Below are 23329 nucleotides of genomic sequence, written 5' to 3'. Positions count from 1 at the left end.
TCTAGGCTGAGAAATGTGCTGATATCCATGTTAGTTTCCCCCTGTGTGTAATCTGATGCTTTACTCTCACAGCCTTTAAAATTCTGTCTTTATTTTGTATGTTAGGTATTTTCATTTTAATGTGACTTGGTGTGTATCTGTTGTAATTTTGTAACTTTGGTGTCCTGTAAACCTCTTGTATTTGATTTTCCATTTCATTCTTCAGTTTTGGGAAATTTTCTGATATTATTTCATTGAATAGATTATCCATTCTTTTGGTTTGTATTGTTGAGGGCCGTCTTGGACAAGATAGCACCTGGCAGTGAGCCAAAAGGCACTAGCTGCAAAAATGAGGTAGTACCTAAAGGTTGTTTGCTGTTACTAGTTCCTTGGAGACTTATGACGTGTTAACACCAGGCTCAAGGATTGGCTATCTAAAATCATGCCGCGCGTGGACAGCTCGTGATTTATATAGTGTTATGCTGACATTCCCCTACATGCTCTCCTGCGTGAGAGAAAACTTTGCTATAATTGGTTGATAAGCTAGGAGTGGGGGAGAGGAGAGGAGGAAGAGAAAAGGAGAAGAAGAAGACAGGAGACAGAGAAACAGGGAGGGCGCAATAAATCTCATCAAACTGAAGATTAGTGGTGTCTCCTTTCTCTGCACCAGTTCCGCTCCTGCGTCCTCCCAGGTAAGTAACTTAAGGTAAGCTATAGGAAAACTGTAGGATAACCTCCCGGAAATCTCTGGCCAGAGTGTATAAGAGGGAGGTCACAGAACCCCGGTAAAGGGAGGTCTCATAACCCCAGTAAAGGGAGGTCTCATAACCCCGGTAAAGGGAGGTCTCATAACCCCGGTAAAGGGAGGTCTCATAACTCTAGAATGGGGTCACAAGAGTCAAAAAATCAAATGATAAAAATCATACAAGATGTGCTTAAGGCTAATGGGACTGCCGTAAAACAATCTACTGTAACAGCATATGTAACCACACTGGCCAAGGTTAGTCCTTGGTTTTTGAAAGAGGGAGTCCTAAATATTCCACAATGGGAACATCATAAAGAGGATCTTATCAAAGCAGAAAAACAATCCCCGTTACCTAGAGGTACATTTCCCATATGGCAGCTTATTAAGGAATGTCTAACATCTGAGAAAGGCAGAATAAAAACTTTAGTTAAAAAAAAAAATGTGTCTAGAAGAGATAAAGGAACAACTAAGTGTAACTTCTCAAAAAGAGGAAGAAGAGGAGGAAGGGCTTACGGGGAGGAATTAGAAAAAGCATCAGGAACACGGTCGCCCCCGTCAGTTAAATCAGGAAGGAACACCAATCCCTTCCTGGAGGCAGCAGTCTATCCCCTATATCCCCCAAGGTACCCTTGGGAGGAGTTAGCTCATGCTATAAATCAGATGGGTTTTTCACCCTGGGGAGAAGAAACCCCATTAAGGAAACCTTAGCAGTCCCACAATTCTTCCCTGTGCTAGAACACCAAAATAGACAAAGATTTCACCAACCTCTAGTTTTCAAAACAGTAAAAAATTTTAAGGAAGCAGTGGCTACGTACGGTCCACAGGCCCCATTTATAATTAGTATGTTGGAATCAGTATCGGGACTAAATCTAGTGCCGGAAGATTGGAAAAGGCTATGTAAAGCTGTGCTATCAGGGGGGCAGTACCTAGTGCGGAAAACTGCATGGCAGGAAGCCTCATTAGAAATGGCATGCTGTAATGCTGCCACAGGCTTTCACCAAAGAAATCTAGAAATGCTAACAGGAGAAGGAAACGGTGAAGGTATTCAACAGCAGATTATTTATGATCATGGAGTGTACACACAAATTGCTGCTGCTGCCACTAAAGCCTGGAAATTAATTCTAGGGACAGGAGATTTGTAGGGACAATTGTCCAAGGTGATTCAGGAAAGTAACAAAACATTTGCAGATTTTGTTGATAGATTAATCCAAACTGCTGCTAGAGTATTTGGGGATTCAGAACAAGCAATGCCCTTAATAAAACAATTAGCTTATGAGCAAGCAAATAGATGGTGTAAAGAAGTTATAAGACAATGGAAAAATAAAGATTTAAGCACCTATAAAAAGGTCTGCAGGGATATCAATAATGCAGTCATAACAGGACAAGTAATAGCCGCTGCTCTTCATGGGCCAAATGAGGGGCCACTGAACCATTAAAGATAACATGGAAATCCAATAATCCTATCTGGGTCCCCCAGTGGCCCCTTTCTAAAGAAAGAACAGAGGAGGCCCAGGAAATAGTTAGTCAACAATTAAAGGAAAACCATATCATTCCTTCCACTTCCCCTTGGAATACACCCATTTTGTCATAAAAAAGAAGTCTGGGAAATGGCGACTCTTGCGAGATCTGAGAGCCATAAATTCCAGTATGCAGATTATGGGCCCGGTGCAACTGGGTCTCCCCTCATTATCTGCTATTCCAAAACATTATCATGTCATCTCTATAGACATAAAAGATTGTTTCTTTTCCATTCCTGTTCATCCTGAGGATAGCCATTGATTTGCCTTTTCCATTCCCTCTTTGAATAATGAAGGGCCTAATACTAGATACCAATGGGTGGTCCTTCCCCAGGGAATGTCAAATAGTCCCACTATGTGTCAAATATATGTTGGCCAGGCTATATCACAGATTAGACAAAATTATAAAGAACTTTATTGTCTCCATTATATGGATGATATTCTTTTGGCTCATGGGGAACAGGAGACTTTATTAAGGGTATTTGACAATATTATTGAAACCCTAGGAAAATGGGAATTACATGTGGCCCCAGAAAAGGTGCAAACCCACAGCCCTATTTCCTTTATAGGACATCAAATATTAGATACCTGTGTTAGGTCACAAAAAATTCAATTAGCCACAGAAAAGCTTAAGACTCTAAATGATTTCCAAAATTATTAGGTGATATAATTGGATAAGGCCAAATTTGGGAATCACCACTGGTCAACTTAAGCCTTTATTTGATATTCTCCAAGGAGATTCAGACCCTACATCCCTCAGAAATTTAACTCCTGAAGGTAGAAAAGTCTTAAAGATAGTAGAACGAGCTTTAGAAAATGATCATAGTGATAGAGTTGATCTATCCTTGCCTTTTAATCTCATAGTATTAGATTCTGAATATACTCCTACAGGTCTATTGTGGCAGACTGGACCCCTGATATGGATCCATTTGCCAGTGTCCCCCAAAAATATTGTTTCCCGTATCCTGTGATGGTGGTAAATCTAGTTGCATTAGGACTTAAGACAGCCCTTTGAGTTTTTGGAGTTCATCCTCAGACAGTTATTGTCCTGTATACGGCAAAACAGATTGGAATACTAGTTAATAATAATGAAGATTGGGCAATTGTCTATTGTTCCACCATGGCCACATTTGATAATCACTTGCCAAGTTCACCTATTGTCAGCTTCTTCAAAAGACATCCTGTTATTTTCCCTCAGGTTGTTAAGGCTCAACCTATCCCAGCAGCAAAAACAATCTTTACAGATGGCTCCTCCTCCAGTATAGCTACAGTAGTTTCTGATAAAGTACAGACTATTATTACTTCTCATAAGTCTGCTCAAAAAACTGAACTAGAAGCAATAATAACTGCCTTACAAACATTTCCTGAGGCACCTTTAAATATTTATACTGACAGTCTCTATATTGCCCAGCTTATGCCACAGCTTGAGACAACTGGACCCATTAGTCCTCAATTTACCTTACAACAATGCTTTTATCAGGTACAAACTCTTCTGTGGGCTCACAAAGAACCCTATATATAGGCCATATCAGAGCACATTTAGGCTTACCTGGGCCTTAGCTCAAGGAAATTCTACTGCAGACTCGACTACTCGAGATCCTCATGTATTTAATATTGTAAAAAAAAAGCAATTAATTTCCATAAAGATTTTCATGTCAATGCTACTACTCTCAAATAAAATATAACATTACAAAAGAACAAGCCAGAAATATAGTAAAACAGTGTCCTGCCTGTGCGCCTCATTTATCTGTTCCTCATTTTGGAGTCAGTCCTACAGGACTCCTTCCAAATCATCTATGGCAGATGGATGTCACCCATATCCCTGAATTTGGCACTTTAAGATTTGTACATGTAACTGTAGATACCTACTCAGGATATATATTTGCTACCCGCCCATACAGGGGAAAAGACAAAAGATGTAATCAGTCATTGCCTTCAAGCCTTTGCTGCTATGGGAAGGCCAAAATCATTTAAAACAGATAATGGGCCTGCGTATACTTCATTTCAACAGTTTTGCTCAAAGTTTATTATCTATCATTCTACAGGATTGTCCTACAATTCACAAGAACAAGCTATCGTGGAAAGGGCTAATCAAACATTAAAAGTCTGCTTAACTAAACAAAAAGGGGAAATAAGGGCATTAGCCCCTCCCAAGAACAGACTTAACCTTGCTTTACTCACCCTCAATTTTTTAACTTTGGATGCTATGGGCTGTATCGCGGCTGATAGACATTTTAGTGGAAAGTCTGGTGGCCATCCACAGGCAATGTGGAAAGACATCTTGACTGGGTCCTGGAAAGGACCTGACCCAGTATTAATTTGGGGGAGAGGATCTGTTTGTGTTTTTCCTCAGGACCAACAACAACCTATCTGGGTCCCGGAGCTCTTGGTAAGAACTATCCATAAGAAAGAAAATGACACCAAAACACAAAATGATGGTGATGGTGGTAAGCCTGCTGTTGTTAGCTCTTCCTAAAACTTTTGGGAAGGGGTAGTCTTTGCTTCCTCTGGTTAGCCATCTTAAAAACCGCCAATGTTATCTTGCCCTGTGTGCAGCTTGCTTCCAATTGGAATCTTTCTTATGGGTATTATCAAGGAAAGGAATATTATGACCTTGCTTTAAATATAACCAAGGCCATTGGTAGTGTAAATTATACACAACAGCCTAGATGGGGTCCCACTTGTACACCAACTTCTTATGTTAATGTTGGACCTATTAAATGGAATAGGTGTCAAGGGGATGTTACGGCTTATAAGGTGACTCCTTACTTTTCCTTTGGGCCATTTGCCATAGATTGGGAAACTGTTAATGAAATATTGGAAAATGCAAATGCATCATATAGATATGCCGCCATAGATACTGATTTTTCTACCAATGACTATTCTCCTCTTTCCATGTGGTCTTTTTTGTGGTGTGTTGGCTTGTATGGACATTAGTCCACTTAGTATGATACAGGAAGGCAGTCTCTCTCATTCAACAAAGGTGCAGTCACAAGCAAGCCTATGTAGATGGAAGTAATACACCTGTTTATAGTTATACAGGGTGCGAGGTCAATTTCACTTCCTTTAATCAATCTTTCCCCCCACTCCTATATGTGTCACGTCTCCGTTTGTGTTCATTCTGTCTAACAGTTCTAAGTTTAATATTAACATTACTAATAATAATGATAATGATACTGATGTCCTTAATTGCACTAACCAAGAATGTTATGTATCTAGTTGTTGGAATGCTTCATTATTTCCTCTGGTTGTGATTGCCAGGATTCCTAAATTTATTCCAGTCCCAGTGACCTTAAATCATAGTGAGTGGAATTTCCTACCCGTGAGAGCCAAAAGAGATTTTGGTATCTCAGCCATTATAGCCATCGCTGTTGCTGCGGCAACTGCTGCGGCTGCTGCCACTGCTGCTGGACTTGCCCTAGGAACTGCTATTCCTACTGCTCACATGCTCAACAACCTGTCACGAGCCACTGCCAAAGCATTGACAGCCCAGGAAAACATCAATGCACATCTCACCATGGGAATCCTGATTCTAAATCAAAGAGTGGACTTACTACAAGAACAAGTGGACATGTTGACTGTTACCGCACAGACAGGCTGTCTAGTATATGCCCAAGCAGTACATGTTACCCCTATACTCTATTCTAATATTACTGCTGCTGCAAATTTGTCCAAACAGCTTGGAAGCATGCTTAATGGGACATGGACTAAAGAGTTTACTAATTTGACTACCCTATTAAGAAATTCTATAGTTGTGGTAAATAGTACTCAGGTCAAGGTCCCAGGTATGCCAGAAACCATTAGTTCTTACAGTCAGCATTACAATTTGGAAAACAATGGATGGGAAGTTTTGCTATGATGGGATTGTTGTTATTGCTTTTATTATTGCTGCTCAGATATCTGTTGTCTCTAAGGAGTCATCAAAGACAACAAGCCTTAGTGGTACGGCTAGCCCTTATGGCCATGGACCAAAGCTCTGATCCTCAGATTTGGCTCTCCCAATTACAGGGCTGGTAATCAAAGATGAGTAAGCACAGGGCGGACTTTATACCAACCTAAGAGAGGGATCAATGCATACCAACAGCTCTTTGACTCCCAATGACAGGTAAGGATAAAGTCTGACTCTGGCACCTAAGACAGGCACAGTCGCTGTCCTTTTCTTTTAAAAAAAATAAAGGAGGAGCTGTTGAGGGCCGTCTTGGACAAGATGGCACCTGGCAGTGAACCAAAGGGCACTAGCTGCAAAAATGAGGTAGTACCTAAAGGTTGTTTGCTGTTACTAGTTCCTTGGAGACTTATGACGTGTTAACGCCAGGCTCAAGGATTGGCTATCTAAAATCATACCGCGCGTGGACAGCTCGTGATTTATATAGTGCTATGCTGACATTCCCCTACATGCTCTCCTGCGTGAGAGAAAGCTTTGCTATAATTGGTTGATAAGCTAGGAGTGGGGGAGAGGAGAGGAGGAAGAGAAAAGGAGAAGAAGAAGGCAGGGAAAGGCAGAGAAACAGGGAAGGCGCAATAATCTTGTCAAACTGAAGATTAGTGGTGTCTCCTTTCTCTGCGCCGGTTCCGCTAGACAAAACATTGTATCTCTTGTTTTCCTCATCCCAGTAATTCTTCAATTGGTCTTTTCATGATACTGCATAATTCTTGGAGGTTCTGGTCATGATTTCTTACCATCTTCTCTGTTTGGTGAACTCAGTTTTCAAGATTAAATATTTTGCCTTCATTGTCTGAGGTTCTGTCTTCCAAGTGGTCTAGCCTGTTGGTTATGCTTTCTATTGAGTTTTTAATTTGGTATATTATTTCCTTCATTTCAAGGATTTCTGTGATGTTTTTCAGAATCTCTGTCTTTTTATTGAAATTATCTTTTGCTTCCTGTATTACTCTTAATTTTAACTGTTTAGTGAAGTGATTGTTCTTTGCCTGCATTTGCTCTTATCTCATCATTTGCTCTGCATTTGCTCTTATCTCATCATTTGCTTCTCGGATCATTTTAATTATGTACATTCTGAACTCACTTTCTGATATTTCTTCTGCCCTGTTGTCATTGGGTTCTAGTGGTATAACATCTAGGTTTGTTTGGGACACTTTCTTCCCTTGTTTTTCATGTTGTTCATGTATTTTCCCCTCTAGCACTGGGAATCTGAGGTATTGCAGTTTCCCCCCTATGGACTTATAGTGTCCCTGCAGGTTTCCAGTATCTCACCTTAAAGTGGAAGATCAATATTAGTAGCACACAATACAAACAATATGCATCCTTAACCCAAATATTTCCCATTAAGATATTAGCAATATTGTCTTAATAAACAGAGATGATGAGTTTGATTATTATCTACAGCATAAACAATAGGTTTACAATAAGGACCACAATTTCTAATGGTGGACAACAGGATAGGGAGGCATGTAGGAGTAACATTAATTAGATAAGATGTGAGTCTGTAGAGGTACAAGGTTGTAGGAATAGCGAAAACAGAATAAAACGTAATTGGTTGTTAGCATGAGAAAAGGAAGAGTTTCTGAAGAAATAGATAGATAAGAGGAAAATAGGGAGAGAGAAAAAATAATAATAAAAGAAAGAAAAGTTGGAATAATAGTAGGTATAATAGGAATAATTATAATAATACTAATAATAAAAAATTTCTAGAGGATCCAAAAACCTCCTCCAGAAAACTTCTAGACCTCATCAATGAATTCAGAAAAATAGCAGGCTATAAAATCAACAAGCATAAATCTAAAGCATTTTTATACACAAGCAACAAAACAGCTGAAAGGGAAAGGAGGAGAACAACTCCATTTGCAATATCCTCAAAAAAAATAAAATACTTGGGAATCAATCTAACCAAAGAGGTAAAAGATCTCTACAATAAAAACTTTAAAACACTGAAGAAGAAATTGAGGAAGACCTTAGAAGATGGAAAGATCTCCCATGTTCTTGGATAGGCAGAATTAATATTGTCAAAATGGCCATACTACCAAAAGTGCTATACAGATTCAATGCAATTCCAATTAAATCCAAATGACATACCTTACAGAAATAGAGCAAGCAATCATGAAATTCATCTGGAATAATGAGAAACCCAGAAATAGCTAAAGCAATCCTTAGCAGGAAGAATGAAACAGGGGGTATCGCAATACCAGAACTTCAACTACACTACAAAGCAATAGTAACAAAACAGCATTGTATTGGCACCAAATAGACAGGTAGATCAATGGTACAGAATAGAGGACATGGACACAAACCCAAATAAATACAATTTTCTCATACTAGACAAAGGTGCCAAAAATATGCAATGGAGAAAAGATAGCCTCTTCAACAATGGTGCTGGGAAAACTGGAAATCCATATGTAACAGAATGAAACTAAACCCATATCTCTCATCCTGCACAAAAATCAACTCAAAATGGATAATGGACCTTGAAATCAGACTAGAGACCCTGCATCTTATAGAAGAAAAAGTAGGTCCAAATCTTCACCTTGTTGGCTTAGGATCAGACTTCCTTAACAGGACTCCCATAGCACAAGAAATAAAAGCGAAAATCAACAACTGGGATAGTTTCAACTAAATAGTTTTCTCTCAGCAAAGCAAACTATCAGCAATGCGAAGAGAGAGCCTACAGAGTGGGAGAATATCTTTGCCACTCATACTTCAGATAGAGAGCTAATTTCCAGAATCTATAAAGAACTCGAAAAACTCTGCACAAAGAATACAAATAACCCAATCAACAAATGGGCTAAGGATATGAACAGACACTTCACAGAAGAAGATCTACAAGCAATCAACAAACATATGAAAAAATGTTCACCATCTTTAGTAACAAGAGAATGCAAATCAAAACTACACTAAGATTCCATCTCACACCAATTAGAATGGCGATTATCAAGAATACAAGCAACAATAGGTGTTGGCGAGGATGTGGGGAAAAAGGTACACTCATACATTGCTGGTGGGGCTGCAAATTAGTGCAGCCACTCTGGAAAGCAGTGTGGACATTCCTTAGAAAACTTGGAATGGACCCACCATTTGACCCAGCTATCCCACTCCTCGGCCTATACCCAAGGACTTAAAATCAGCATACTACAGAGATACAGCCACATCAATGTTCATAGCTGCTCAATTCACAATAGCCAGAGTGAAACCAACCTAGATGTCCTTCAATGATGAATGGATAAAGAAACTGTGATATATATATATATATATATATATATATATATATATATACACCCACAATGGAATACTACTCAGTTATAAAGAATAATAAAATTATGGCATTGCAGGCAAATGGATGAAATTGGAGAATATCATGCTAAGTGAGATAAGTCAATCTCAAAAAACTGAAGGACAAATGATCTCATTGATAAGCCGATCATGACACATAATGGGGGGTAGGAGGGGGCAAGAATGGAGGAAGGAGGATCTGTATAGAGGGAAAAGAGAGATTGGGGGGAAGGAAAAAATAACAGAAAAAAAATTTTTACAATAAAACTGTACTGTACTATTCAATCTCCTAGTCTTCAGTAATCTGAAGCCTGAGAGGAACTTGATAATGTGTTGTCCCAAGAAAGGTGCTGCCCCACTAGGGATGGTGCTTCCAAGTTGGGAATAATCCATGCTAATTGGCAGAGGCGACTCTACATGTTGATAGATGACCACAGCAGGACAGGTGTTAGACCGTTGCAGGGCGCAGGCAACTGTGGATCTGGGCAGGACCATGAACTGGGCAGGAACACTGGTTGGGCCAGGGTGCAGTGCTGGAGACAGCGGGCATTGGGCCAAGTCTAGGTGCTGAAGAGGGCAGACACTGGGCCGGTGACTCGTCCAGGTCTCAGCATAGGATGATAATTTCTTTATGGTAAAATCATTCAGAATTCTTTCATCCAGTGTTTTGAACTATATAGCATGTATTTCTATCTACAGACATCTCTAGTTTCTACAAGATACAATTATTAAATAACAATTAGTATCACTGAAAATTTTATAGTCATAGGCATTGTCATATAATTTACAGACACTATATTATTCAATTCTCTTATGACACTGCAAGAAAAGTAGCCTTAAAAATCCCATTAATAATCCCATTTTACAATAGAGAGACCTGGGTCTTAGCAACTTGACTATCTCATAGGCAGTGGGTGGCAATGCGAGAATCCTAGCCAGGCTCTTATTTTAAGTGATTTCACACCAAGTAAAGTAATTGGAAATCATAGTATAAACTAAGTATCATTACTTTAATATGTTAATACCATTTTATTATTTTCATAGCTCAAAAAGTAATTTTGTTCCCCCAAGTATTGTTTCCAATTCATAACATGATGCCAAATGCTTCTCACTTTTTCTTTATCCTCAAATATCTAAAGGCAATACTGAAACTAACATTATGTATAAATATTGTTAGTGACTCAAAAATCAACATAGATATCAAAAATCAAATACCAACTCATTGTTCAGCAAAACAGGTACATTCTTGAATGTGGAAGCCAGGCCAACTTCCACAGCCTTTTCTACAGCCTGTTATTTTGTCTAGATGAATTCCATCCTGTAAATTGTATAAATTCTAGTATTTTTTTAAATAGTGATGAAACTATTAAAATAGAACCCTGTCTCACTCCTTAGTATTTATTCTTATAATATAATTGAACACTATTTATTTAATAGCTGATACATAAGGAATTGTTGGGAGCTATACTGATTTGGTCTTGAACAATATATGACTGCTTATCTGGTTTAATAAAGTATAAAATAATAAAGGTCTTCTTATACTTGGCACTAAAGCCTATAACTTCTCTCTTGAATGCTTCCCAGCTTCCCTAATTAGTTGACTACTAACTAACTGTGGATACAAACAAGAAGCAGAGGTTGGACCACAGGGATAGAAATTGAAAAGGGAGGCTCAGCCCAAGCCTGGTTACCTTGCTTACTGGATGATACTGGAGAGACAATGTGTTTCTCTGGATCTAGCAGACTCCAGATGTAATAGGGGAATGACAGCCCTCTGTTGGCACTGCTTTTGAGGGTAGTGAGTCTAGAGCCTGCTCTGGTAGTAAGAATGAGCTGCAGTTATTGCCGGGGTCCAGCCCTAGAGGGGTCGGGGGTCCTAGGTGAATGGGAGGCATCGGCATGGTGGAGAAACAGCACACAGAGACACCAAGTGTTCTGGAGGCTGAATCTGTCTTTATTTTTCTGCCAGTCTTTTATAGATATTTTCCTTTAGTATAATTATATATTATGGATGTTTAGAATAAGAAAAACCTTCAAAAGTACAATCTATGTCTTCCCAAAGTACACATTCTCTCTGTATGACAGCCCAGACCAAAACAACCTTTTCCAGCTAAATTAAAACAACCCTGTCTCCCAGCTAAATTGAGGGCACCATGATCTGCCAGCTTCACGTTCAGACAAAACATGTCACTAGATTTTCTAAGAAACACCCCCACCATGAACTCCAGGTTTAACAGTGAAAAGTTTTTACTTTATTAAAGGGCAAAGAAATAAACTAACTGAAACTACAGGTATGTGCCACCGTGCCCAGCTTGCAATATTTTTGTCTGGGCAAGAACCTATCTTTGGAAAAAATAGTTTCAAATAGTTTCATAATCTTGGCATAAAGATGTTTATACAGTAGATGGTATGTTAAGGATTAGATAGTACATGCTTTTATGTTGTACACCATAGATTTTCTCTGGGAATTATTTAACCCGACATTGGTACACTAAAGTACCTAGAAAATATGAAGGGATTTGACTTTCTCAGTGAAAACTTCATTTAAAAAGCAAGCAGCTAATGAATAAGCCATAGTCTTCTGCCTGCCGTTATAGATACTTCTAGAAACTCCCCTGTAATATCCCTGGTACAGCATACAAACCAAGAAACATATTTTTCTTATGGGAAGAGATAGTATTAATAGATTGTGCTCAAAGTAAAGGAAATGTCCTTATCTTTTCTTGCTGTCTCATGGAGAAATAAGTGATACTCATTTAGTCTTGATTTAAATCCTTTTAAATTAGGAATCCTTTTTTCTCTTTTGTATGCGTGGTTTTTAAAGAGGATGTTAAGGTTATGGTTTGGATGTGAGATTCCCCAGAAGCTCAAAAGTGAAACAATGCAGGAAGGTTCAGAGGAGAAATGATTGGATCCTGAAAGTTAACCTAATCAGTGAATAATCCATGATGGGATTAACTGAGGGGTAACTGGAGGTAGGTGGGGTGTGACTACAGAAAGTGGTTAATTGGGGGCGTGGCTATGGGTTATATATTTTGTATTGGACAGTGGAGTCTCTCTCTTGCTTCTCTGACCAGCATGAGCTGTTTCCCTCTGCCACACACTTCCACCATGTATGCTGCCTCACTGGAGCCAGAGGACCTGAGCAGCCGCTTCATGGACAAAAGACTTCTGAAACTGTGAGCCTTAAATAAAACCTTTCGTCCTCTAAAGTGTGCGGGTCAGGTCATTTAGTCAGGAGCAGCGAAAAAAACTTACTAAAATATTAGGCAATACCTTATCTCTCGTCCAAAATGGCAAAAGCAATTGTAAATGGCTTAAATCATCAGTTCAAGATTTCTAGCACAGTAAGGCATTCCTTCCATTGCTGGGATTCTTACGCTTAAAGGAGCAAAGCCACTACTATGGCTAGAACTCCCCTTTAGGCAGAGAGCTGCAAGTGTTACAAAGAGCATCTGGTTATTTTAGAGAGAGTGAAATAGAAAACAAAGAATGTATGGCCTTCCTCCTCCAGGTTTTAGTCTCTGGCATTTTGAAATTCTATTGCACTTCAATTTTTAAAAATAGAATATTGCCCATAGAAGCAAGTCCTCAAATTTGGCAAATTTTAAAACAAGAATAGCAAGATTCCCTTGGAGTCCAGCAGGAAACTGAACAAAAGATTAGAGATCCCCATTGTATTAAACGATAAAGAAAATAATTTTTTTATTATGGATAACGAGGGTTGGGAGGAGATAAGGGAATAGGTAGAATAAGAAATGGTATAAAACGGAAGACTTAGCTAAAAGAATCATGGGAATTTTCTAAAAAGATGGTTGAAGGCCATCTCAATAATAGAAACAAACGTCTAATGTTGAAAATTGAATTGTTTCTAACCACAGTATAACTACCTGTTTCTTCCTCATCCATGACTCTCAAATTCTTGGTTAAATTAATTGATAAAAAATCATTATTCAGGCTCCTATGAACTGAGCATAAGTGGGTAATTATAAATAATTAAGGAAGGGGCTAGGTTTCACACTGGATGAGTAAATTGAAAATGAGACAGGGTAAGTGGAAGCAAGAAATTGGAAACACAAGTGATTGTGGGAATGTCGGCAAGGCCCTGCAATTAGTGAATACCTTTTAGATGACTTTGGATTTGCACAGGTCATTGTTATTTTATCTAAAACTAGAACTCAGGGTGACAGAAGACTTCATCTGACCTTTGGATTAAACACAAAACCCTGATAATGGAGACAGCAAACATATATTTAATTTGCCACTATACCAGTAAAATATTCACTTGTCTGTGTATGTGTGGTGCTGGGGATCCAACCTGGGGCTTCTCACGAGCTAGGCAAGTGCTACAAGCACTGAGTTACATCCCCACTCTAAAAATATAGAAATATGTATGTCTCATTCTGATGCTGAAATCCATAATATGTATATATATTAATATATGTATATATATTCTATATTTATTTCTTTCTATATCTAAACTATCTCACTAATTTTTGTCAATTCTTATATAAGTGACATGTTAAGACAATAGGACTAATGGGACACAATCAAAAAGCAGCTTTATCTGCTTTCTACCATTGCCTTTGAAACTCATTTTGTATAGTATGCTCAGTAAATGGGAAACTTCAGGCAGGCTCATTGGCTGTCTCTTACATAAAACTCCTCCAAACAGGCTCAGTCCAATAAATGTGTCCTTTTCAGTCCTGTAATTAATACTCTTAGCTTCATTTAAAATTAAGGCTTCTTTTTCTGGCTTCACTATTCAGCCTTAGAGGGAAATTCTGCAATATTTTCATTAAAACAGGAGAAAGATCTCAAACAACCTAAGTCTGACATTTTGAGAAACCACAAAAGAAGACTTAAATTTAAATGAAGTTAAGAGTTTTAGTTGTGTGTTAAAGTGGATACATTGAATCTCATTGGTGGTAGTAGGTTCATCCCTGTTTTGTTTATTTGAGATCTTTCTTCTGTGTACATTGATCACTTTGAATTCCTCTTATACATGTTTGCTGCATCCACCATGTTATAGATATATTTTCATTTGTCTCAATGTATATTCTTATTTTCCTTTACATTTTTTCTTTGACCCAATGTGTTGGGTCAAATGCGGAGAAACTGGAACCCTTACATACCAATTGTGACAATGCAAAATGGTGCGACAACTATAGAAATGGTATGGAGTTTCTTCAAAAAATTAAAAATAGAGCTACCATATGATCAGGCACTTCCACTTCTGGGTACCTAACCAAAATAACTGAATTCAGGATCTCAAAGATATATTAGCACCCTCATGTCTGTTGTAGCACTACTGAGACAAAATATGGAAATAACCTAAATATCCACCAATGGATGATAGATAGATAAATATGTGGTACATATGCCCAGTGGAGTACTTACTCTTCAGCCTAGAGGAAAATTCTACAATATTTAATAATCTGGATGGACCTTGAGGCCATTTTGCTATGGAAAATAAGCCAGACAAAGAAATACAACAATTGCATGAGTACATGAGTACTTTACCCATATGATCTGAATAATCATATTTAAAAACATCAAAGATGAGAATTGTTACTCAGGGCTTGGGGAAAGAGGATTTTAGGAGTTGTCAAACAGCAAACAGTTTCAGTTAAGTAAAATGAATAAATTCCAAAGCAGTACACTGTTGTACCTATAAAATATTTTATTCTCAAAATGACAGCGAAGGCTTTGTTTCCTTTTCCCAACTGGGAGGCAATGTAGGTTTGAAGCCTACAAAGTTAAAAGGCTAGGATTGGCTTTTCTTCCCTTGTATGTCTTCTCTATTTCTGATACCTATATTGCTTCTGTTCCGTCAAGGTCAAAGCAAGGAGAGAAGAAACACTAAAGATTTTGAGTTGGCAGCTATGTAGAGGATCTTTAACCAAGGTATAGGTGCCCTGTTGGGTGCAGAGATACCCCATCACTGGGGAATCCCTCACCTGAGTTTCTTTGATATTGATGAGATGCTCTCCAGTGGAGTGTCTTCAGTTACTCTTTGGACAGGGCTTCTCTGAGGTCCAAGGAAACTGTATGAGTCACTCTTGATTGGAATTCTGTTGTCTCTCTAAACAGACTCTTACTGGTACTCTGTCTACATTTGGTCCTATACATGCATCTTTGGCCTAACATCAGTGGGTGGAAGTACTGATAAGCCCCAAAGCTTGGCTTTCTAATTTGTTAATGATAGACTACTTTAGTCAGATCTCCTGTTTTAGAATTTTCACTTGTGATTCAGACTTAAATCCACAGTATTCCCAACTGCTAGAAAACACACACATGTTGACATGAAGTCTGCTCCAATCCTCTTGTGTGGGGAGTACAATTGGGAAATACCTCATTGTTCCCCGCATGTTAATGACACATCACTGACCATCAGGGTATTATTTTTATTTTTTAAAAAAAATTTAATTTTCCAACCTTTTATTACAGCTTAAAAACTTTTGTAATCATGAGAAGATCATGGGCCAAGGGTTGATAAACTGTTTTTGATCATATCCTTTATAAGACTTGTATATGTGGCCCAGTGTACTACAGAAATATTTTAAATATTTTTTGGATATTTATCACCTTAGTAAAACTGAGACAAGTGTTTCATTTTTAATATCTATCATAATAACTTCTTTAATTAGTTTTATGCAAGCTTTCAATTTAATGAGTTCTGGTTTACCTAGAAATTCTTGTAAAAATCCAATCCTCTCTTTCAGGACACAGTGCATGTTGGGGTAAAACATGAAGCATGTGTAGTAACTTTCATTGCTAGTATTCGATCACACAAGCAGTATATGAACATATTTTCTTCATAAAATATTAAATAGTTTAGGAAAATGGAGTGGTTCCCTTTGAAAAGTCTTTTCAAATATTTTCTATACATTTGAATAACAAATTTAGATTTGTATATATTATGTTTATTTTGTCTGTGTGTGTTTGTGTTCATAGTAGGATTACTATTGTTTTCTTATAGATGCTAGTTTATGGTACATATCATTCTTTAAATGATTTTATTCCCCTGGCTATAATGCATTTGATAATCTGGATATAAATATCTAATTTTAATAATTTGTTAATGGTGGAAAATTCCTATTATTCACCTTTACAAATACTTTTTGCTGTTACAAAATTGCTCCTATAATTTTTTCTTTGTTAACATGTGCAAATACTTTTTCAGAATGTAGATACCTAGAAAAATAATTTCTAGGTTTTTAGATGAGTGAATTTTAAAATTTCAATGGATATTGCAAATTTTCTCCATATACTGTACTAATTTGTACCATCTCCAGCATGTATAAGAACTTTTTCCTCCATCAAACTGCCCACACTTTTCATTAACAAATTTTAATATTTTTTACCAATCACATGAGTAAAAGATGATGTCTCTTTGCTATATAAAATTTCAGGACTTTTACTTGTTGCTAGCTCTTTGCTTTAGGAATTCAAGTACAGGTGAAATCAAAGGTATGTAGGCATTTAGCAACCTAGATTATGGAATGTCAAACCAGAGTGATGACAAGGTCTAGGATGTCACAAAGTTAATAATAAAGGGCAAACATGAGTATATCTATAGCTAGATTATTCCAGAACTCAAAGTAGCATAGGTCAATAGACCCTAATCACATAGAGAACTTGAAACTCATAATCAAAAAACCTCTTTAGAACCATAGGGCAAGAAGACAAAACCATCAAAGAATTTAACACATTATGAAGCATTGGCAAGCAAATGCACCTGTAATGAATGGGAAATGGATAGGTTTAATTTACCCATCGAATAGAGATTTTAATTTCCAGTTTAAAATTAGTTATGGAGACCATATTGGCCATGGAAGTTGGCTGTGCAAATTCTTTGCTTATTTTCTAAAAGATTATATCTATGCTTTAGTCCCTTATCACCCTATTAAAATACATGTTTCTGCTTTTTTATGCTGGTTTCCCTGGAAAGTAGAATCTTATCTTTTTTTTGTTTTGTTTCCCCATTCTGTCACTAAAACACACCTAATCTGCAAGTACCATTTACCTTGGTCCAACCAACCACAGAAAAGTCATAATTAGTTGAAATCCAAGTCAGCACAAGTGAAAAGTGGGCCATTACAAATGATAAGAGCCAAATCAAGTGAACAGCCATCTTTTGCAAACCAGTGATGAACGAGCTATTGGTAGAAGCCAAGGTCAGGCAGGGGGACACCCACATTAGGAGCAGCATGACTGTTGCTGCTCATTGGCACCGCATCCAGCCTTCTGTACTCATGCTAATGGGCTGGATTGTGGCACAGTGTGGGTGAACAAACACCTGTAGAGACAAAATAAACCTATGTTTTACCTGAAGAGTGCTAAGAGGTGATTTGCCCTTATGGAAGTTTTCTTTCCCAACTATGTAGTTTTATCAGTCCAACTTAAAAATTAGAGCTTCAATAAATGCTTGCCTTCTGATGCTCCCAGATTTGGGTCTCAGAGAAACCAATTTCAGAACTCTGGTTCCTGAAGTTAGTTGAGCAGCTCCTGTCTGTCAGCCTGTGGACTTACCTCTTGAGCTATGTGATAATATTTGACTTGTTAGCATTTGCATTTGGACTCTGTCATCAAAGGATGATAAAGTTTTCTTCCTTGAGTCAATTACAAAAATATGCTTGAGCAGACAATGGGAAGCAGAAGAGAGATGGTATACCTCCCCACGTTCAGACATTCAGAAATGCTTATGTCCTTTGATAACAATGCACAATGAAGTTTATGACATTTAATAGTGGGAAACTTCCAAGATTTTGGCAACAGGTTGACTGACAGTCTTGTTTTCATTGCTTTGAATTCCTTTTTTCTTTATTTCTCTAGAAGATATTTCAGTGGGAAATTGGGAAAGGCTATTTTATAAATGTCTCTTGAATCAGCAAGGTATATTTAAAATAAGTGCCCTCCACTGGCCTCTCTAACCACAGAACCAGAAGAACTTAAAACCCTTTCCTTGAGGAAAGATGAGAAAGAGAGGAGAGGAGAGGACAGGAGAGGAGGCAGTAGGATACATTATTAGAAGAGAGAAAACAACAATGTGGTTTTATGTTTCAGGTAGAACAAGTACTGACTCATGAGATACATGCATGACTAACACTTGACTATAGCAATGGCAATAAATGCAGCAATGAAGAAATGACATGATGGGGAGATAAAAATCAGAAACAATTGAGAAGGAAAGAGGTCATGCTTTTTGTAAGAGATAAAAAAAGGTTGTAATGAAATAAATAGCAATCAGATTCATTGACAGCAAAGGGAATTAACTTTATTAAACATTTAGGCACATGGTGAGACAAAGAAATGGATTGAATACCCAAGACTATGGACAGGCATGCTAACTGTATCCCCAATTCCCAGTCTTCCCTGCTTTCTTGGTCTGGACCCTGAGTACCATATGCCCAGCTAAAATATTTACTTGTTTTCCCAAATTCCTTGCAGCAAAAAACACCATATGAACAGTTTGAAACCCAATAAGACATAGGAAAATCTGCTGAGATTTCAGAAAAAACTCCTTCTTTTATAAGATGCTGCCCCTGGCTGAGGATTTAGCTCAGTTGGTAGAGTGCTTGCCTTGCAAACATGAGGCCCTGGGTTCAATCCTCAGCACCACACCAAAAAAAAAAAAAAAAAAAAAAAATGCTGCCCCTGTTCATTGGTCCATTGCTTTCTTTTCCTGTTTGTCTAAAATTTGAAGTAAGGATTGAATTGCAGCAGCCACCTTGCAACCATGAGGGGGAATAAGCATGAAGGTAAAAAGCATATGCAAAGATGGCAAATTGGAACAGTAGAAAGAACTGCTGCACTGGCCTTTGTGGTTTCTCTCTGAACTTCATGTTGGAGGAAAACAGTCATTATATTGAACATACTCTCAGTCAAGTCAATCTATGACTTTCAACCAAATTTTTTTCCAGTTGATTTAGTGACAAAACACTTAAAATTACTTTCATTTTGAAAAGGTCCAAATGTTATTCATAACTATGTCAAGCGATTAATTTAGATATTACTAATTGTAAAAAAAAAGTGTAGCTATAAAAGAAGATATGTCCTATGGGTTAGAAAAAGATTTTAAGAATGTATTGAGAGTTGTGCATTGATATAGGTATGTAATGATTTAAGTGTAGAGCGCGAGTATATTGAATCATAGTTCACCTTGTATTTTGTTAATTGACTGAACTGCTTCCCCCCATTTATATATGAAACCCTAACCCCTGTGCCTTAATCTGACTATATTGGTGATAGCACCTTTAAGGAGACTGGGATGGGCCTAATGCAATCTAACCAGCATGTTTATAAGATGAAGAGATTAGGACATACAGAGACACCAAGGAAGCACATGCACAGAAGGGCCATGTAAGAAGACAGCAAGAAAGGCAGCAATACAATTTCCAAGCCAAGAGGAATGGCCTACGAAGAAACTAACCCTCTAGACACCTAAATCTCTAAGAAATAATAGCAAAGATATATTGGGTGATTATAGTTTATGTGTTCTTTCAATGTGCTCATAAAACAAAGTACAGTATTAATACAATGTCAATCTGAATAACATTTTCAAGAAGGGAACAAATTTAAAAGCAGTGGTAAAGATCTCTTTAATTTGCAAAATTGGCATCTACATACACCATCCTTGAAGTGACATTCTATATTTCTTCTCCATCTAGTTAATGCTGATGACCTCAGCAGAAGATGCATAAAGAGAACTCTAATTTCCTTAATAGGTGTCCACTACAATCTCTTAGAATGAGAGCAGCAGACACACAGTTATGACAAGCAAGAAGCTTAACTGGACTCGTTTTCTGGTTGTCACCACCTCTCAGATCAGCTGTTCCTTCACGGTCTCCTTTTTGTGTTGTGGGAGATGGGGAATCACTGCCTAGCTCCATTCTGAACTTTTCCAGAGCTGTCATTCTCTGTGATTTACTCTGTGCTTGACTGGACATGTACACATATGTTCATCTGGATGATTCTCAGATGCTTCCTAAGCCACAGAAATATAAAAGCAGGCAAGAAGATAAACACACTCCTTTGGGGTGTTTGGAATAAGATCATGAGTGTGCCCAAGTAAGTCACTGAGGAAGTGTGGAACAGTGAACAGAGACATGAACTTGAGGAAGAAGAGGCTCAGAATGGAAGGGAATGCCAACAATATGCTTCCGTTGTAAGGGTTGAAGCACAAAAGAGAAGAAGTTAACAACCTTCAAAATTCTTTTTCTTCTCCTAATAATATACCTCTAAAATTGACATGACTCTCTAGTAAGAAACAAAACAATTTGTGCCATGCTTATATTCTCATGGTACTTGGGAGGCTGAGGCAAGATGACCCCAACAAGTTCAAGGCCAGCCTGGGCAACTTAGTGAGACCTTGGCTCAAAATTTTAAAAAAGTCTGTGATGCACCTCATAGTAGAGTTCTTGCCGGGTGATAATGGTGCTGAGAATCAGAGCAGAGTTCCAGTTTCCCCAGTGTGAAGACTAAACACCAAAAAAAAACGGAAGCGTTAGAAACCAAGTTTACTTAAAGGATAGAACAGAGATAGACTTCTCGGCAGAGAAGGAATCCCAGAGCTGGGTGTCCAAAGAAGTGAGGGGTCTTGCCACTTTATACTTTTAGAGTTTCTTTGTTCTCATGGCCTCTTCTCCCCGTCATCCTGCCTTTCTCTTGCCCCCATCCTGCATATGGTGACCGGTGGCCAAAATGTTGGCCAAAGGTAGAAGTGATCCTGGGAAGGAAGGGAGAAGCTCAGGAGGCAATAATTAAGAACTCCTACAATTCCCACAGTGGAGGGAATGGTCCCTGGAGGCAGGGCACCTTAGCAACAGGTGGAGGAGGAGAAAGAAGGCTCTGTAGGTATTAGCATTTGATTTTCCTTCCTTTCAAACCAGATCCAATTATTTATTATCTACACTGACTGCCTTTAGTCTCCCAGCTTCACTGGCACGGGCAAGGCCTTTAGCTTCAATTCCCAGTACCACGAGAAAACGAGGACGACTTTGTGATGCAACTATAGTCTAGACATTTGATGGTCCTGGTAAAGTTTGGTGCTGAAACAGTGGACATGGGAAGTGGGAGGATGAAATATTGGGAACAATGGAAGAGTGAGCTTCTATTTCTTGGGAGAACTGAGAAGCATCATTACAGGGGCTATCAGCTGCTGCAGGGAGATCACAGTAACACAGGTATATCGGAGAAGCTGCCTTTGAGAGAATCTGATTGCCTAACAGGTTAGCAAAGGAATCAAAGAATATTAACTGCTGTTCTTTTCCAAAGGGTCTCAGGGGATCAAAAAGCATGTCAGAATACTTTTTCAGCAAATATCCATATTCATGTTGGTTGTTATTATTTGAGGTTCTTTTTCTATGTTCTGGAAATAAAAATCTATATACTGGCTGGGGATGTGGCTAAATAGAACATTTACCTAACATACTGAAGGCTTGGCTTCAATTCCCAGTACTTCCAAAAGAAAAAGAAAAAAGGAAAAAAAAAAAAAAAAAAGAAAAATAAGGGAAAAAAGGAAAGGAAAGAAAGGATTTATCAACAACTGAACATTTAACAAACTCCATGGCAATGATGAGATCAGATGCAATTCAGCTAAACACACCTACTGCTTTTAAAACAATGAAAGCAAAAATAACCCAAATGGGAACAGACCTCAACAGATCAATGATGCTTTTATTAAGCAACAGGGGGGAACATTTTAGGGGGAGAAAATGGCAAAGGGCCACCATGAGGGTCAGGGCTTATAGGGTTAGCAAAGCCAGGTCATGGGATGAGTTGGTTGGCCATTCTTTGGTGGGCTCACTGGGGGTGGGACAGGAAGGTGGGCAGGGAAGTTCCTGGTGCCTATTGTAATAGGTTCAGGCAATTTAGTCAGGTGGGGATCAGGTGTGAGTCAGTTGTGAGTTCCTTTGTGTTCTTCTCAGGCTGGGCTTCTAAATGACAAAAGTCCCAATGCACCCATGGCAGAAAAGCAGGTAGGGGACCAGCTGCAAATAGGGGAAATGCCCTGTGACTTATTCTCTATGTCCTTCAGACAAGATTCAACTTCATTTGATACATTATTTCAACGTGGATCCTGACATAGTGATCAATAACTATGTTCTAGGAATAAACATCTCTGACAAATTAGCTATGAAGTATTACTTCCAAGGAGTCTGTAATGATTAATTTTATGTGTCCATTTGACTGTGGCCATGGGGTGCTTAGATATTTGGTCAAACACTATTCTTAGTGTTTCTCTAAGCATGTTTAAAATAAATTAACTATTTCAATTGGAACACTGAGTAAAGCAGATGGCCCTCCCTCATATGGGTGGGCCTCATTCAATTAGTTAAAGACCCAGATAGAACAAAAGGCTGACTCTTACCTACTGTAAAAAATAATCCCCCACTTCCTGCTGCCACCACCCCTCCACCTGACTGCTTTTGAGCTGGGACATTCTTTCTCTCCTTTCTTCAGTCTTGAACGAAACATCAACTTTCTCTGGGTAAAATGACTGACAGCATTTGGATTGAAACTATACCACCAGCTCTCTTATTTGTCATGCCTTCTGAATCAGAAAGAGCTATACCATCTGCTCTCTCTAGTCTCTAGCTTACTGTTTGCAGATCTTGGAACTAGCCTTCATAGCTGCATGAGCCAATTCCTCATAACAAATTGCATTATATATGTACATACCCTAGTGTTTTGCTCTTCTGGAGAACCCTGTCTAGTACGAATGCCCTAAGTGACATTCAAACCTATAATACATAAATATTACCATTTTAATTTTTTTAGTATATCCTGTTGCTTTGGTAATTAGTTAAGGGAAACTTGACCTTGGGAAAATGCTTTGTGCCCAGAAGTCAGTGATACAAT

This window comes from Sciurus carolinensis, chromosome 6 (genome assembly GCF_902686445.1).
Source record: "Sciurus carolinensis chromosome 6, mSciCar1.2, whole genome shotgun sequence".
In the NCBI taxonomy this organism is placed as follows: domain Eukaryota; kingdom Metazoa; phylum Chordata; class Mammalia; order Rodentia; family Sciuridae; genus Sciurus; species Sciurus carolinensis.
This window is presented reverse-complemented; position numbering follows the sequence as displayed.